Raw genomic sequence first — 20,452 nt, forward strand, 5'->3', positions numbered from 1 at the left:
GAAAAATTATATTTAAAATTATAGAACAAAAGAACTTTTTGGAAATGATTTATAGTCTTAATAGTGATTGTGTTTTACTGATAGGATATCTGATTTTTTTCTTCATTTTTTTTGTACTTGTTTTGTATTTCCATGATTAGAACATATTTATTTTTAACTTAGGAAGACTTTTATTAGAAATATTGCACATGATACATTTTCTCTGATTCCTATGTAATTTTAAAACAAATTTTATTTTTATAGTGCTTTTAAATTAGGCAATTTAAGGTCATACACAAGAGGCATCCCATCAAAGTCAATTTCATACTACCATTTGTAAGAAACATATTGGTTTTATAGGCAGGGAATGACTTCTCAAATACCTTAACATTCCTTATTAGATGACATGGCAGATGCCTATCTAGTGTTTTGTCTAGCCTGATTTAAGATGATTTCATGCTATTGATACTCTTTCAACTTTTCACTGCGTAAGATCTTAGATACACTTGGGCTCAATTTTCTCATGAATTACCTACTGTTTCCACAACTCTACCATATAATTCAATGATATCACTAGCTAAATTACAAGGAAATCAAATTCCATACTCATTTCTGATGCCAAGTTTTCAGTAACTGCTTATATCAGAAGCAATAATTCAGTGTGAACTTGCCCCTCGAAAAAAGAAAATTGATATTTATTATCTACTATTTGTTATAGTCAATTTTTGTCTCAGATAATTAACATATGTTACATGTAATCCTCAGAAAAGTAGGTTATATATAAAGATACAGAGCTTCTAAGAATTTAGAGAAAAACATAGTCACACAGTCAGTGATGGGGTTTGCATATCTGATAAAGTACCTCTGCTTTGTCATTTATATCACATTGTAGTTTCTTCATGAATTAAACCATATCAAATAGAAGGAATGTCAGTTATAGAAAGCAAACAGAGATTAAAGACAAATAAGTTTTTTTTTTTAAAGTCAAATGTGGAGCAAGTTTTAACTTTAGCTTTGGTTTACACACAGATACTTTCTTCATGGGAATTCAAACTCTAATCCATGATCCAATCCATTCCACCACTCCTACTTCACTTCCACTTATTTTTTCCCAGGAGGTTTACCAAACAGAATCATGCTAGACCCTTCTCATTGTTTTCCCAGATTGTCCAATTCTGTCTGAAACTAATATGGAACACAGTGTAGACACTCAAGCTGGAAACTCTGAAATTCTTCATATATATTTGAAAGTGGAAGCTAATTATTGTGTTCTAAGGAAGCCTACAAGGATAAAATATTAAATAAATAAGTATTGTCATTTATTCTGGTTTGCTAAGATTAAAATAACTGGCTTCTGTTCAGCTACATTTGGGTAAAATTTCATTGGCAAGAACCTAGCTTTTTAATAAATTGCTTTGACTTTACTTTTAGGAGAATGATGAATAAGCAATCTTAGAATATCTGTATATACTAACAACATCTTTTATTTGTTATGGAATGAGTCTGATGAAGTTGAAGTTAGAACTTAGCAGTGTAACATTATAAAACCAGTGATATAGATACCAATATTTGCCAGAATGAAGTGACTTTTATTAGAAATTGCAGTTGGAATGGAGAATAAATCTGTAGAGAAGTTTTGATATGGGAATAAAGTTTCAGGCTAGGTGAAAGCAGAATAAGTACAGACATTCTTGTTTACATCTCCCATCACTGTAAAGGACTTGAATAAAACAAGGGAAATTCTCCAGTTGATGTAAGGACTGGCTGACAGTATAATCAGGAGATTATAAGCTAATGGGTTTTTGTTTTTCTGTTTTTTGTTTGTTTTTACCGGAGATGTCAAAATAATCTATTTTTAGTATTTAAGGTATGCGTACGTTTCACTGTTTTATGCAATAATTTGCATTTATTAATATTTTTAAATTCTGAAATGAGGCCAAGAGATACTGACGTTCATTTAAATGCAGATTTCTCAGAGATTTTTTTTTCATATGTACTCAAGTAGTGGAAACTATAGACTAGCTGTTCAAAACTTCTTATTAAATTATGGTCAATATATATTTATAACTGTTTCAATTAAGTTTAGTACCTGTATTAGTTAGGGTTCTCTAGGGAAACAGAATCTACAAGAGATATCTATAAATATAAGATTTATATAAGTGTCTCATGCAGCTGTGGGTATGCATGAGTCCAAATCCTATAGGGCAGGCAGCAAACTGGCAACTCCCAAGAACATGTTTGATGAACTCCTCTGGCAACTTTGACAAACTCCTCAAGAAATGGTTTGCTGGTCAGCCAAAGAAGAAGTGAAGGTCCTCTACCTGTCTTGCTTAAAAGTCTTCAACTGTTGGATTAAATCCAGCTGATTGCATTCTCTCATTGCGGAAGACATGCCCTTGGTTGATGTAATCAGTCACAGCTACAGTCAATTGACTGATGACTTAATAAACCAGTCTTCTGGTTTAGTAACCAGCTACAAATGTCCTTGCAGTAACGGTTAGGCCAGTGCTTGCTTGACCAGACACCTGGGTACCATCACCTGGCCGAATTGACACATGAACCTAACCATCACAGTATCTTTAACAAAGCGAATCCATTTGATACAGCAAGTGAACAAACAGCCTCCACTAAGAACATTAAGGAAAAAAAAATTCTAATGTATACATGCTTAGATTATTCTTTCATGAAGTAGGGCTACCTCCTTTTTTCTGTCAAGCAGGGGTCATGAAGGGAAACACTTGGGAGTCATTGAAGCTGAGCTGCTGGGAGTGAGGGCCTGGGTCAATTATCAGATCCTTGTCCCAGAACAACAGGGGCATGCACAACTTCTGCATAATGGGGGTGTCACTTCCATGTATTTGTTAATAGAGCCAGAAAAGCCACTTAGTAGCCCTGCTGGAGTTCTTCATTATAGAAATAGAGTCACCATTTAGAGATTTCTGAAATCAGCAGGAGCAAGAAATTCAGTGCTTGTCTCTGATTTTGTTGAATGACTAGAGAATTCTTTCTAAGCCAAGGAAGAAAAATGGCTTTGGAAATTTTATCCAAACCTTTAGGTTTAAGACTGATGCCTCCCTAAATGCCATCGCCTGGTTTTCATCTCATAGATAGTGAAGGAATGTAGGCCTTGCCTTTTAGAGATATAAATGATTCATGATTCAACTGAAAGGAGTTTTTAATGCATTCATCGCATTTGAGCACAAATATCAGAATAAACGACAAACCTCACCATCATTTCCCAGTTTATCCTCATGGAGATTTCCAAGAATCAGGATATTCAGGTTTTATTTACTTTGCTGGATTTACCTGGGGGCTCTAGTGGATAATCTCATCACCATCACAGTCATCGTCAGCAACTCACACCTCCACTTCCCCATGTACTTCTTTCCCAACAAATTAACCCTCTTAGATTTGTGTTACATCTCAGTGAGTATTCCAAAAGCTGTCAAGAATTCCCTGACAGGCAGGAAATCCATCTCTCTTCTGGAATGTGCTGCCCAGATCTTCTTCTTTCTTTGTCTTCTTTGCAGCTACAGAGTTTTTCCTCGTCATTGTGATGTCCTATGATGCCTGTGTTGCCATCTGCTGCCCTTTGCACCACGGGGTTATCGTCATCTCAAGCCTGTTCCTGCGGACAGAATTGGACTCAGCTCGGTGAACTGCTCTATGCCTCTCTGCACACAGGGAATACATTCAGGTTCCTTTTCTTCGGTTCCAGTGTAATACATCAATTCTTCTGTAACATTGCACAGGTCTTAAGGGTCTCATCCTCTGAGGTGTATACTTTGTTGAGTATGTGCTCTTTGCCATAGGTACATGCATAAGTGTATTGCACTTTGTCTTTTTGATTATAATGTATGTTTGCATTTTCTCTGTTGTGCTCAAGATTCCCTCTGTCGTAGGCCAGTACAAAGCTTTATCCACTTGCTTCCCACAAGTTTGTGTCCTCATTTTATTTCTCTTTTCTGGACTCATTGCTGTCCTGCGTCCTATCTCAGACACATGGTTAATTCAAAATATTATTATCACCATGGTCTATACAATGCTGTCTCCATTCGTGATCCACATCAACTATGGCCTGAAAAGCAGGAAAATCCAGGCTGCTTTGAGTAGAATAACCAAGAGAAACTTCTTCACTGGAAGATGTCTTCTAGTCCATGGCCTCTAATGCTTCTACTCCTCTTTTAGTCCTTTCTACCAGAGGTATATTTTTAAAAGTATATCCAAAGACGTCTTTGTGTTTATATTCTTTCAGCATAATCTATTTTTATTTCATTCTATTGTACACCAATAATGAATGTACAAAAGGAGACCCTGAGTTACTGAAACAATGATTATTTTACACTTATTTTATAGAACTCATACATATATCACTTTTAAAAATTTTCAACAAAAATGTATTTTTACTGAAAACTAAATTAACCAGAAAATATTCTTGGAGAAAAAACCCTGCATCGAAGACCTATTGGTGAATAAGTATTTGCTGAAATTCCCTCATCTAACCCTTTTCTTTGTTTCCATGTGGTCACAGCCCTGTTGTAGCCAACCCTTTAAACTTTCACTTAGCTGTCAGAAGGACCCAATTGAAGATTCCTTTTAGGGACGATAATTGTTTCCAACATGAATGCACTCATTTCATTGATGATTAAGTTTCCAAGTAATTTTAGAACTCATTTGTCAACTTCATTTATTCAAAGCTGTTTGTTTATAATTCTGGAAGAAAGTTTTCTCTCAGTTTCAGATGATATGACAAAATGTAACAGACCATATATAAACAAATGGTTCAATAAATATTTTATCTTCAATTTACTTTTCACAACAGTAGCCAAATGAGAAAATATTCAAGGAATATTCAGGGAAATTCTACCTTGAAGAATGCAAAATTCAAATAGAAAAGGAACAGACTTGAATTTTAACAGTTATTGGTCTAACCACAGAAATATTCATTTACTATTATTATTCTAATTTAATTGTAGAGTTATAAAAGAGCCCCCAAAAATTGATCTTTAAAGGATATATGATGCTACTATTTAAGAATATTTCAGAGAGAGAGGAAAACAATATCTCTAAGAGGATGAGATTAATTTTAACCCATTTACACTCAAAGAATATGTGAGTTCACATCACTCAAAAGTAACTTTAAGTTGGATTTGAACCATCTTTAGAAAGAGGCCAGTTTTTCAGGTGACATAATGACAGACATGCTGCCGTAGTGTAGAGGCTGGACTCTTGATTTCTGAACTCTTCATTTCTCTTCCATAACTCTTTTACTATAATTTATTTATGTTAAAACTTGGACATATAACAGTAATACCTTGATTTTGTCAGTAATTGTGACTTGCTCTGTCCAAGTGATGCTATTTTCATTTTGAAATATTTTTATTCTTATATTATTTTTCTATAATGAAGAAAAAGGAGTACAAAGACACACAAATATATTGTGGTGATGAGGTCATTGGCCTCCATGCTTTACCTTTCTGAATATAACCCCTTTATTATGGATCTTTTCAGGGTCTTCACATCTGGGGCATGCCAAAACATTCTAAAACATATTGACTTGATGAAAAATTGTTATTTCTTGCAATTCTGTGCATATGGAATTTGGGAAGGGCTTGGATGAGAAGTTCTGTTCCTCCTTGTGACATCTCCTGGAGTCGCTCACCTGACCACATTCAGCAGGTGAGTGTAAACAGGTACAAGTGGGCTTCACTTCCGTGACTGGTGTCTCTGTGTTCCTCTGCATGGCTTCTCTCTCTTCACATTGTCTCTTACTAGTAGTCTTGCATGAAATTTTCTCAAAGCATGGGGTTTTGCTTCCCAGAATAAAAGCAGAAACTGAAAGGTCTTTGAATGTCTAGGTGCAGAGCTGGTACAGCACTACCCTCTGCAAAACTCTACAGTCAAACATAAACAGTCAAAGCATAAACCCTTTTCAGGTTCAAGAGGGGAAATAGATTCTACTTCCTGAGCAGTGGAGCAGCATGGACATATATGAAGAGAGCAAATTGATGGCAGACTTCTTTGGAAACTACCACAATGTTGATTAGTTATTGTAGATTTCTTTGCCTATATCAGTGCATTAATGACTACCATATCATAGATATACCATATTATTCACCAATTTCTTTCTTAATAGACAGTAATTGCATTTCTGATTTTTGATGATTACAACAACACTAAAAATAATATTCATGAATTTATAGTTTGAACATTTGTGCCAGTATTTTTGTCAGACTAGTTTCTTAATCATGGAATTATTCTTTGTTTCAGTTTCTCATCTACAAAAACAAATGTCATACAATGGATTGGCTTAACAACAGGAATTTATTGGCTCACTGTTTCAGAGTCTAGAAGGATTGCTTCCTCCTGTTCAGCAATATTTGGGGTTCCTTTGTTTTTTCTTTCATATAGTTATGCACCTGGTAGCATCTTCTTTTTTTCGTTTTTGGGTTTCATTGACTTCCAGTTTCTTGCTTTTCTCGTGCCTTCTTTCTTCGTGTCCAATTTTCTTTGCTTACAGGATGTCAGCCACATTGGATGAAGACCCACTCTCATTCAGTTTGGCCACACCTTAACTGACAACATCTTCAAAGGTTGTTCCTGTTTACCAGTGGGATCACTTTTACAGGACCAGGGGTTGGGACCTGAACATGTCTTTTGTGAAGGACGTGATTTATTCCACAACATTAAACAAATATGCCTTTAAAATTTTGATATTTACTCCCAAGATTTTGATCAAAACATTTTGTTAATTTACAACCCTACCAACAGTATATTAGCAAAACACTTTCCCCCCAAATCCTGCTTATTTTCATTGTAATTTAAGTTTTGCTAATAAGATAATTGAAAATTGCATCTTGTTCATATTTCCCTGAATACATGTGAAATGAAAATTGTTTTCATTTGTTAATTAGACAACTAGCTTTATTTTTCTTCTGTGAATGGCCTGTTTAAATTTATCATCATTGCTATATAACAAAATTATTTCATTTGATTGCATCAGTATTCAAAAGAAAACGGTAAATAATTGTAGCTAGGTTTCTTACCATCAAATAAAGAAGTTACAAATAAGCAAGGGGTAAAGATCAGAATAAGCTCTGTGATATTGGATTAGTGTTGGATATATCAGTATGATTTCATGTTTATTTTAATAGATATATATGGACATATAGAGATACAATAATAAATATAGATATGCATGTGTATATATATAGATTAGTATACATGCATATATTTCTTAGCTTTGTCCAATTGGAGGGCCTAGAAGCAGTGACATCCCAGTAACAATGAATACACCTAGCACCCAGATCTTGGATTTTAAACACCATTCTCCAATAGAAGGAACAAGGGCCCCTTGGAGAAATGGTTCATTTTTGAGTTAGGGCAGGTAAAATGGAAGGTGATTCTGGAGCATATTGTAGTACCAGAAAGTAAAGAAGTAAAAATGGAGACATATATAAAAGACACAGGAGCCTGCATGATAAAATCTCCCAATGGCTAAAGCTGAAACAATTTAAATGACAATATAAATCATGATAGTACAGTTCTACAACAAAATAAAATAAAGATCTATGAGACCATATTGAAATAAATAAGTAATTGAATAAATGAATAAATGAGGGAGAAGAAATAAATCTTCCTTATAGACAAATTCCAAATAATAAAGGTAGATTGAATGAGGAAAACAGAATATTACCAGTAGGATACCAGAGCAATAATTGCTGCAGGCAAGATCAAGTGATGAACACTAAAATAATGGGACAAAACTTTAAGGAGAAATGAAATATTTTCATAGTGTCTCTGTAGTTTTGGGCAAATATTTATTAATTACAGTGGTGGTTTTAACATATGTGCACAAATTCTTTGATACTTCTTCCTTCGGTAGGTGCAGGTTAATTTTCCCCCATTGAGTGTGCACTGGACTTCAAGACTTCTTCCAATGAATGCAGTACAGAAAGGGAAAAGAAGTAACTTTATAGATGACACTTTAACGAGGTGATCAGACTAATATCACTAGTATTAAGTCACGTTGCTATAACATACCCCTGACATGATGTGATAAAAAGGGCTCTTTAACTCTGTGATATTTTTCCCAAGAATCCATAGTCTAATCAGGGGAAAATCTCAGACAAACTTAAATTTAGGAATATTTTACAAAATACCTGACCAGTACTCTTCAAAACTTTCAAGGTCATGCAAAACAAGGAAAGACTCAAAAATTCAGATGAAGGAGACTAAGAAATGATGATTAAATGCTATGTATTATCCTGGATTGGATACTGGAACAAAAAAACAAAAAAGGACATGTTTGGAAAATCTGGTGAAATCCAAATTGAGTCAGTATCTTAGTTAATCTCATTGCATTGATGTTAATTTCTTTCTGTTGATAAATATAACATGGTTATTAAACATTAGGGGAAACTAGGAAGGGTATAACAGAACTCTACTTTCTTTGTAAATCTTTTGTAAATCTTAAATTATTGAAAATAAAACTTTTTTTTTTAAGTAAAAGAAAAGGATATCCTTAACATTTTTTCACTTTTAAAGCACCCTATCAAGGAAGTCCTCTCCTCTCTATATTCTGTCTTCACTATCCCCTATAGCACCCCCAGATTTCCCTCACATATCCATTTATTTCTTGGAGAAGAGTTTAGTAACTTCTCTTGTTGCCTTAGTCCCTGATGATTCTGTGATTGCATGGACTCATTTTTTGCACAGCTGCACCTGCAGTTGATCAAAGACAGGTCCCTTGCTAAGCGGAATGATAAATGTCAATAAATACTTTCTCCCCACAACAGGTGTCCAGAGCCAATGAGGTTAATTTTAAATTGAAATGCATTTTGAAGTATTAAAGGCAGCAGGAATAGAAGACATTGGTGAAAGGCTAGAAGCTAATTAGAAAGAGAAAGTAGAAAATATTTCAACATCAAGTGAAATGCTAATTTGTCATATTGTTTTTTTAAAAGCACAGGAAAACTGAATAAGTCTGAAGAAAGAAGAGAATGCAAGGCAAGAGATAATTGTGAGAACAAGATTATTATGAAGAAATAAGGGATACAGTAGGCACACAGATGCGTGTATCCACTTAGAGACCCGAGGTCTTGAGTATTGTCAGGTTTCTCTTCTTTTCAGCAGCCTAATGTTTCTTACCTCTTTTTTAGAGCAACTTAGTTGTCTGGGCAATTTTAAGACTGGAAACATCTCAAATGTTTGTGGTTGGGCTAAACTCAGTACGATGATTGATGTTTTCTACACCTGCGATTTACACGCTGCATGTTTTTTATTTTTATTTTTTTTCATGCTGCATGTTTTAAAACCCACTTTAACTAGTTAGAATAGTAACTCAACTGATAATAATTACATTTGAATCATTGTGACATGAGTTTTGATCAAGAGAATAAAAAATGTGTACAATTATGTCCAATATTTCTGAAATGACAGGATTCTCACCCATTATTTCAATGCATTTGAATTAATTTGGGTCTTTTTATTAAACAGTCTTGAAAGTAATATTTTGTTTCGCCTTTTCCTCTGAGAATTCTTTTCAAAACTCACAGGAAGATAAATATTTTCAGATAGGATTTTTTATCTTCAATTAAGTTAAAGTGTGGTGTTAATTTGCAATATCTATTCCATCTTAAACCCTATGTGACAGCACGCATGGGTCTGTTTCATGAAGTAGATTTTAAACATTTATTAGATTTTTCCTTGAAGCATAAAAATTACATTTATCTTCATTTTTTTTTTTAAATTGCTAGGTTTGTTTTGATGAAAAAGTTTCACCCTATTTCCTCCTTTTTACCATATATGATGTGCTTGTATTTTCAATGCAGGCATTTTAGAAAAAGCCAATTTATTTCATCTCAGTCAATTAGGCACAATATGCCATCAATTCTCCTAGAGTAGGATTTTGGTTTTTTATAACCTTGTTAATCCTTGGAGACCTGAAGTGCCACCCTGAATGTGAGACTCTATATCAACACTATATTCAACGAAAAAAGTTGGTGGCAAGAGATTTCAATAGACTGATTTTGAATTCATCACATTCATTTATTTATTTGCTGAATACCTACTCTCTCACTCACCATTTCCATTCTACGTATGCTCTTTTTCACGTGCAATCTCTGAAGACACAAGTCTTCAAATAAAGAATTTTGTTTATCTACCACATTCCACCTTGTAAACTTATATAGGTATATTTAGGCTATCAAATAATTTGAAAGGAATTATAATGTTTTTATAAATCTTTTATTATGACTCTAATGGCCAATCATATTTTGATTTAATACAATTAATTAAACACCTTTGAACACATGAAACATGATTTTGTGGTAACATTGTCCATCTTAAAAGGTTTTTGACCAATTTAGATGGCTTGAGATTGGGTTCAAATTCAGTACTGAAAAAGCTTTCTGCAGTCTGGCTCCAACCTTTTAGTCTTATTTCCTAAAATTCCCATGAACTTAACAATTAATTCTAATTAAACTGATATGTTTCTGATCTCCCCAAAACACCTTGCTGTTTCCTGCTTTTATCCATGTATTTAACCCACCTGAGTGGTCCACTTTCCTCCTTTCTAACACTAAATTTTATACATACTCCAAAACCCAGCTCTGTTTTCAACTATTTGAGTGGTCCTTTTTTGATCATCTAAGGTGCAATGACCTCAACTTTTTCTGAAATCATCTCAATAATATTTTCACAAATAAAACACTGCATCTGTCTATTTCTATACTATTCAAAATAACCTGGGGAGATTTTCACCAAATTAAGATGCCATGTTTGTAATGGACTGGTTATCTTACAGGCTACAGACCCTATACAAAATTTGGGTCATTCATGGAAGCCTTCCCTAAGGGATCAGCTGTCATTTTCCAGAGCAGCTGAAATTGGGGTTTTGATTTCTACTGGTACTATAGGATATGTGAAGTTTTTGGCATATCTTGTCTGTGTGGCACATAGACAATTCACTGTGGAGACAAAAAGAAACTGGAGGTACCTTAAAGACACAGTGTGCTGGATTGAATTATGTACCCCAACAAAAATATTATTCATCTTATTTGGCATTCTTGTGGAAGTGAACCCATTTGTAAACAGCACGCTTTGAGGAAGTATTGTCACTTAAAATGTGGACTCATTTATAAATAGGATTTTCTAACATCTTATTTAGGTGTGGCCAAACTGAAGGAGGGTGGGCCTTAATCCGTATGACTGGAGGCCTTATTAAGAGAGGAAATTCTGATGTAGCCAGAAGACAGAAGGCAGCTGAAACTGGAAGATCAGATACAAAAAGCGAGAAATTGCCATGTGACAGGAGGTAGAGATACAAGCCAAGGAACACCAAGGATTATGATAAACAAGGGCCGGAAGGACTGTGACAAACCAGCACGGAGAAAGAACTGCCTTACAGGAAACTTTATTTGGGACTTCTGGCCTCTGAAACCATGAGCCAGTAAATTCTAGTTGTTTAAGCCAACCCATTGTGTGGTATTTGCCTTTGCAGCCTGGGAAACTAAAGCAGCGGGAACAGAGGTATAGCAAAGTTCTTGTTATAGGGGAATCATCGGTTTTAAGATAACATGGGTAGAGAAAACCTGTAACAATTTCAAATATGCAACACAAGTCACAAATGTAGATGGTCTGAACTGCATGCCTAGGGCAGCAATTGAGCTGTTTGTCACTTGGACAAATCTGTGTAGCATGATGCAGGGAAAGTAGCAGAGAGGAACTATTTATTTGAAATTGGTTATAATTGAGAAGTCAGAAACAATATATTTTCCAATTACTCAGATACATATTAAATATATTTTTGTTATTTTGGATTGGATAGTTAATGCATACTTTTATATAACTTCTTATGATTCTCAATTTTATTCTCCAAATATAGTGCACATTTACTAAGAGGTAATTCCTTGTATACCATTAACAGAGCAATGATATTCACAGAAGAGGTGCATAGATTCACTAACTTGTTAAAATATTTATATGAGGAAAACACCTAGTTCAAGAAAGAATTAAATATATATTGGTTTGGGGAGAACAGAAGAAAAATCCATTAATTAATTAATTTGTTCATTCATCTAACAAACAATAAGTGCTTATTATACGCCAGGCGCTCTACTAAGAACTAGAGATAAAATTAAAAAGAAAATAGTATCCAACTCAGTCTCTGTAAAATGGAGTTGATATTAGTATTTATCTCTCTATTAGTTTTCTACTGCAGCTGTAACATATTATCACAAACTTAACAACTTAATAAACACAAATTTATTATCTTACAGTTCCAAAGGTCAGAAGTCAAACATGGTCTCTAGGAGAGAAAACAGGTATTAGGAGGTGTTCCTTTTTGTAGGTGCTCAGGGGGGAATCTGTTTCCTTGCTCATTCAGGGTTTTAGCAGAATTCTGTTCCTTGTGTTTAAAGACAAGGTCCCCATTTCCTAGCTGCTTCCCAGTTGGGGATCATTCCCAGCGCTTAGAGGCAGCCATATTTTTTGGTCCAAGGCCCTTGTGGTTGTTTGGAGTTCTGTGCTCCCCAGAAAAACATGTTCTTAAACTTAATCCATTCCTGTGGGTGTGAGCCCATTGTAAGTAGGACCTTTTATTGAGGTTACTTTGACTAAGGCGTGGCCCAGGATGGGACTTAATAATATTACTGGAGTCTTTATAAGCAGAATGAAACTCAGACAGATAGGGAGAAAGCCATGTAAAGCAATAAACTGAAATTCAGTGGAACCCTGAAAAGAAGGGAAAGGCCAGGGGAGGTTGTCAAATGCATTGCCATGTGATATAGGAGCCATGGTCCAAGGACTTTGGGAAGAAAGCACTGCCTTGACCACACCTTGATATGTATTTTCTCTTTGCCTTAAAACAATGAGCTAATTCATTCCTACTGTTTATGCCAACCCATTGTATGGCATTTCCTTGAGCAGCCAAGGAAACTAAAACAGCCCTCTTCCTCCCTCTTCAAAGCCAGCAATGTGGTAGAATCTCTCCTCTCTCATCTTTCATAATGGCTTCTCTCTGACCCTCTCTTCTGCCTTCCTCTTCTACTTTTAAGGGCACAAGCCATAATCCAGGATAATCTGCCTACTTAAGGTCCTGAACCTAAATCCCATCTGCAAAATCCCTTTTGCCATGCAACATAGCACATTCACAAGTTTCAGGAATTAGGAGGTGTGAACATCTTTTGGGGGGGGCCATTATTTGGCCTACTACAACCTCCTAGGTTTATTATGAGTATTAAATGTGATTATTCATGTAAATCCTCAGAACTTTGTATGGCAGACACTAAAATCTCAGTAACTATTAGCTATCAGTTTCTCTTGTTGCTACTGTTGTCATTACAATGATGTACCTCAAGGAGTTCACAGACATACAAGAAGAAATTATAATGAAATAGAAAAAGTAATTTATTTTCTGTGAAAAATAATCAGGCTGTAATTTCAGGGTTAGATTAGTTTCAACTTTTCTATTCTGTGTTGGTCAAGACAGGTGGATATCTAGTCAAAACATTTATTAGTATTTAACTATAATATGTGAAATTGTTTTCTTCCTGCTCCTCCCACCCCCAATCTTAAGGAAGAAATACTGTCATTGTCAGAAATTGGTGCTAGATATTTCCTGATAAAAATTCATAACTTGATTATTATTAGGTTATATAAATGGGCAAATTAAAGTAACAGGGCTCAGTAAGCATTTTAAAGTCCCCTCATAACCAGTAAACATGTTCCCAATATCAGACTCTGGACACAAACAAGGAACAAAATATGGCCTAAGGTTGATAATTATTATGAGTGTAAAGATGAGATGGATTTAAAATAAAACAACAAAAACAAAAGCACTCATCCATACAAACACCATACAAATTAAGTAAAAATAGTTTACTCTCAGTTTTGTGGAAAATGTACAGTCAAGCTCAGAAAGTCATGATATAAATTTTAGTACATAGAATAGTTTTAGTGGAAACCAGAATATGGTTGTGACTATTTTTAGCCCTGTTTTAAAGATAAAAAAATAAAAGACTGAGAAGGTTAAGTGAAGCTTCCAAGATTAACACTTCCTCAATGCTACAGCAGAAATGAAGGAGACAATAGACGTTTCTTTCTACCTCTTATCATCTACCTAACTTAGACAATCTCATCCACTCTGCAGGAAGGCCATTAGCCTCTGTCCAAACTTGTCCATATTTATAGATTGACTGAAAAAGATGAGGTGGCTATTCAGGCAATAACCTTTGACACAAATTCAGACAAATCTTATACTCCTTACAATGACAAATTACTTTAGAAAATTAACTGTCGGAAGCACAGCAATATGATGAAGAGTGATTGTTTTATTCTTGCAAGTCTGCTTTGAGTTAGAGTAAAAGCCTCATTTGGACACAGATGGTACTTATAGAGAAGGACAGATCAAGTCCTCCTCTCAGCTGAAAAGCAGATGAATTTTCACAGGATAACAAGGGTGATGATTCTTTTTCCCAGATATGGAGCCTATATTTTGTGAGAGCCACTTTAAGACTATCATTTACAGTCCAGCAAAGGGGAAGAACATATTTTTTAAACATTTTAAACCACTTCTGAATGAATCATCTACAGGCAATTTTAGCCTTGCTTCAGCTTTTCTAAAAAGTGAAGTTTGAGAAACTTACCTTTAACTTTTATTTATTTTACTGTTAAAATATAAGGATTTTGAATGATTTAAAAAATTATGTATAATATTTTCATAGAAGACATAAACAGGGGTATATTAGATTTAAAATTTTTTCTTCAAAATTTATAAATAATAGCATATAGATTAAATTCTATGAGGAACTTAAGTGTCTTTTTGAATTTCAGTAATATATTGAAAGGGATGTAATCATTTCAGGCAACAAGATCATAAAGCTTTCCTTTGGGAATTTCTATAATCTTTTATTTCATTTTACATCAATGCCTCCTTCTGCCAAGTGCCTTATAAGATACAGAGGAAATATTTTAGAATGGTATAACATACCACCCCCTCTTGCCCCCACCAAAAAAAAGAAAATTACAAAAATCTGGAAGCCCAATGAAGCACTGAAAACACAGATCTGGAGTTATTCCTTTAAAGGAATGTTTCCCAATGCATTTGACCTCACTTCATGCCTATGAATAAACAGAAGAAGAAAAGGTAAAAAAATTTAAAAAAAGAACCATGTTATATCGCAGAAGAGAATTCCAAAAACCTCATATAATGGATTCTTGGCCATGAAGATCTAGAGGTGGGAGAAGGGCTGGAGGCATGAAGAACATGGGTAAAAGGCAGCATCTGCCTCAGAAATCTGCAAGGACAGTATAGAACCAGATGCGATGGGGAGGAGCTGCCAAGAGAGCAAGGCAGGAAGTAAGTGGGACACTATTGTTTCTCCATGATTCTTAACTAATTAACCAAAGGAATTGGCTCTCCTCAATTGCAGTCTTTCAAAAAGAGGGAGAAATGGATCAGTGATCATCGTGATGCATAGAATTGTATAGTAAAAATATCTGGCCACCCAAATACCTCTGGAGATTTCTGACCTGGCTGCTTGGAAAGAATGTGTTATTAGTATATGTTATTTCAGGGTGGGGCTATTAGAGAACTAATATGCTATAATGACTACTAAGCATTTAGAAGAAACCACCAAAGACTCAGGAATTTCTCCATCTGTATATTTGGTCATCATTACTTATCAAGTGAGATTTTACAAACTAAGGAGTCTCAGGATTTTTCCCTAAGAGATTCCTATTCAGTATTTCTGAATCAGTGGCCCAGAATTTTCAACAAATGCCTCAAGTGAGAGAGTCTTGTGATTTGGTAGGTCTGGTAAACACTGGACATGAACATGGGTTTCAGAGTCAGACAGATGTGACTTCTTTTTAGTATCAGCTTCATTATCTGGGGAAAAGTTACAGCCTTTTGTTTCTACCTCAATTCCCTGATTTAAAGAACGGAAATAACCATAATACATTTCTTAGTACTATGTTAAATTAAGTTAAGATAGATCAAGTAATTTATGAAACGTGTTGGCCCTATTACTAGAATAGAGTAAACCCATAATAAAATGAAGAGTATTATCATTGTTGTTTACCTATGTGGTTATATTATTCACGGTATTGATAATTTAGTATTATATCTCTGAATTTCTCCACAGAAACATCTTATACATTATCTTCAAGGCAAAAAAAAAAAAATAGTGAGAAATCCTAATTTCAGTGAAGCCATGTTTCGGTTTGCTAAAGCTGCTGGAATGTAATATACCAGAAATGGATTGGCTTTTTCAATGGGGATTTATTAGCTTACAAATTTACATTTCTAAGTCCCTGAAAATGTCCAAATTAAGGCATGAAGAGGAAGATACCTTCTCTGAGGTAAGGCTGATGTCATCTTTGGTTTCTCTGTCACATGGAAAGGCCCAAGATGATGTCTACTGGTCCTTCTCTCCTGGGTTCTGGTTTCAGTGGCTTTCTCTAAAATGTCTCTGGGCTTCTGTAGATGTTTTTCTTTCTCTTATCCTCATAAAGGACCCCAGAAAAGGGATTAAGACCCACCCTGAATGGGCTGGGTCACATCTCAATTCAACCAAAACATCCCATCCACAATAGATCTGCCCCCACAGGGATGGATTAAAAGAACTTGGCTTTTTGTGGGGTACGTACCAGCTCCAAACCAGCACAAGCCATTTTAGCAGATAGTGTCCAAAACACCAACTCCTTGCAGGCTTTTGGTTCTTTACTTACCAAGTTCCAGCCAAAAGCAAAGGGTGGCCTTTGGTCCTGACAGCAGCAACATTCCATGAACAGTCCTGATGTATGTTAAAAGAACAAAAGAACAGGGAGATTCACATCAGGAGGTTACAGTTCAAAGGGGACTTTTGACATTTAGGCCCCAGTCTGAAGTCCTATATTTACCTATTTCAAATTTTCCTGCCTTAAATTTACCACTGATTCACCTTGCTTGTTTAAAATCCCATTTCACTGAGAGAGTTTTATGCCTTCTTCTTTATTTCTCCATTATAAATTGCTCTCCCATGATGAAATAATTTAGAAGACAGCGATATAAAACATTAATACCAAGAGGATTGATACCAATACTGACATTTCCAATATACACAAATAGTAAATTTGGACATCATTATAGCTATTACAAAGAATTATTTGCTTTACAAAAAAATCATCAACTCAAAATAGATCAAGGACCTAAATATAAGAGTTAAATTTTTTTTTTTAAACCCAAACTCTTAGAAGATAACAGAATGGCAAATTTTCATGACCTTGTATTAGGCAACAGATTTTTAGATTTTGCACCAAAATCATAAGCAACAAAAGAAAAAAAAAGATAAATAGAACTTAATTAAAATTAATAACTTTTGTGCATCAAAGTACATTATGAAGAAAGTAATATGACAACTTACAGAATGGAAGAAAATTGTTGGAAACCATGTATCAGATAATGGCTCAAAATCCAGAATATATGAAGAACTTCTGCAATGCAACAATGAAAAGACAAACAACCCAATTTAAAAATGGGCAAAGGACTTGAACAAACATTTTTCCAAAGACGATATACAAGTGACCAAAAAGCACATGAAAAGATGCTCAACATCATTAGGTAGTAGGGAAATGCAAATCTAAACCACAATGAGATATCATTTCACCTCCATCAGAATAACAACCATTTAAAAAACAGAAAATAAGAAGTGTTGGGGATGATGCAGAGAATTTGGAACTCTAATGCATTTTTGGTGAGAATAAAATGGTTTGGCCACTGTAGAAAGTGTTCTTTAAAAAGGTAAAAACAGAATTACTATGTATGGTAGTGTGGCAACCAATGGCCTGAGCAAAACAGGCCTGCAAATCTTGGGTGCACAGCAGTCTGCATGACCTAGGCAGCTAAATGTTTAACCTATTGTCTTTCTATAAATATATATAAATATATATAAATATATAAATATAAGGGTAAACTGACCTTAAAATGTAACTTCATGGGAAGCAGGCAGGAAGCCAGAGGCTCTTAGTCTCACAAAAAGAGCAAAATGTAATTGTTCAAGTGTTATTCTAGTCCTTCCTGCACCACCCCCCAGGTCAGAATGACCTGTTCCTGCATCTGTGCTCCCCCCACCCGTAGAAAGGCCTTTGTCTTAAACCGGTATAAAAGGCTTTCTGCCCTCTTTACATTGCTTGGTTGTCTTCCCTGTGAACACGATGCCTGCCCAGCCTGAGAGAGCCGTCATGATCTCTCCATGACTTCTCACCCTGTAAGTAAGCCCTGAATAAAAGTTCATGTATCAGAAAATGCTTGTTGTCTTCTTTGGCCTCTGGACTGGCATGGCCCTCATGGTCTGTGACAGTAGGTTGAACTATGTATAATATGAAGTATTATACATAATTACACAATCCAAAATGAATAAGAACAAACGAAGTTGTGAGACATACTTCAACATGGAAGAATCTTGAAAATATTATGCTCAGTTAATAAACAAGACACATAAGGACAAATATTATATTGTATCACTTAAAAGTGCTCAATAGAAATAGAAAATTATCAGAAACAGAAAGCAGATTAGAGATTACTCAAGGATAAGAGTTTAATATCCAGAATATATAAATGTTAGATCCCAGAAGAAGAAGCTAACATGTAGAAGGAGTTTCTGACCCAGGGGCCCCGCAGCTTATCTCACAGAAAACAAGTGCCCATAAATGAAAGAATGAAGGCTGTTCAAGGCTGTTCCAGCCATAGTAGTGCCTCAAAGGTGGGTAAGGCAAGGTCAGATATGTCCATAAAATGAACAACCAGAAAGGCCTGCTCTCCCTAGGTAGATAACACAGCTGCATTTCAAAGAAGAATAATGTGTCAGAACCCTAGCAACCACTGAGCTCAGAAATTGATAGGCACTCACCCAATCGAGGCACAGGACACACTCAGCAGGCACCCTTCCCCCCCAACACCCTCCCATCCCAACGTGGGTTTTTCCTTTAAAAAATGCTGCTCTCAGAGAGCTGGAGCCATTTTCTTTCTGTTCGCTGGCTCCCACCTGATTTCTTCCTCTAAAAAATCTTAAACTTTATACTTAACCTTTGACTTGCTGCAATGTGTGGATTTCTGAATGACTCCAGACCTAACAATAAAGAAATCATACAACTCAACAACAAAAAGACAAATAACCCAATTAAAATATGGGCAAAAGAGGAAATACAAAAGACTAAAAAGCATATGAAAAGATGTTCAACCTCACTAGCTATTAGGGTAGTGCAAATCAAAACCACAATGAGATACCATTTCACACCTACTAGAATGACCATTATCAAAAAAAAAAAGAAAATTACGAGTGATGGAGAGGATGTGGAGAAAGTAAGTACATTTATTTACTATTGGTGGCAATGTAGAATGGTGCAGCTGCTCTGGAAAGCAGTTTGGCTCTTCCTAGGAAGCTAAGTATAGAATTGCCACATGATCTGGCAGTCCTCTTACTATGTATATACTTGGAAGAACTGAAGGCAGGGACACAAATAGACATTTGCACATTAATGTTTATCCATCATCTGATGAGTGGATAAACAAACTGTGGTATATACATATGATGGAATTTTTATGCAGCTGTAAGATGGAATGAATTCACGATGCATGTAACAAAATGGATGAATCTTGAGGACTTATAAAGACTGTAGTACCTGGAAAATGTTTATCATACAATGTTATGGGGAAAAGCAAGTTGTGAAATAATGTGTGTGTATGTGTATATGTATTACATATACTATAAAAATGGATGAAACTACATCCATTAAAAAATACTGGAAAGAAATATAACAAAACAAATAATCCTCTACATATATTTTTCCTAATTATTTTGTAAATAGATGCCTTGCTTTGTAGTTAAGTGGATTTGGTGAGTTCAATTCATCAAAAATTTTTCATGCATTATTGCCAGTCTTTATTCCAACTCAGAAAAGTGTGTATTAATTTTTTCTTGCTTGTTTCAAGATACAATCTGTGTCTCTAAGAGGTTAACTAACTTGTTCAAATTCACCTAAGAGTCTAAGTCATATTTGAAACAAAATTAGTTCTGTTAGAGGGATTACGTGTTTTATTTTCTGCCTCTATTTTTCAAATTTTCTGAAATGTTTATGCTGATTTTATAATGAAAATAACTGTAAAATAAAAAAACTCAGTACACATTCAATACATATTCTTAGAATTTTCAAGTTAAACACAAACACAAAACAGTTTTCATTCAATGTCCTCTGGTTCTATTTTAGAGACCTGCTTAAATTTCATGCCACAAAATTGTCCATACAATTTCAAACAAGTATGGTCATTTTCACTCCTTAATCGAATCACTATGAATCACTGTGTTTAAAAAGTTATCCATGTTATTAGCTATCCACTTTTAGATATGACTGAAAAGATTCCTGTTTAAATAGTACTATGGTTTTTATATACAAAATTGTCAGAGTTTTCTATAGTACTAGAAAAAATCTT

The sequence above is a fragment of the Choloepus didactylus genome, chromosome 3 (genome assembly GCF_015220235.1).
Source record: "Choloepus didactylus isolate mChoDid1 chromosome 3, mChoDid1.pri, whole genome shotgun sequence".
NCBI lineage: Eukaryota > Metazoa > Chordata > Mammalia > Pilosa > Megalonychidae > Choloepus > Choloepus didactylus.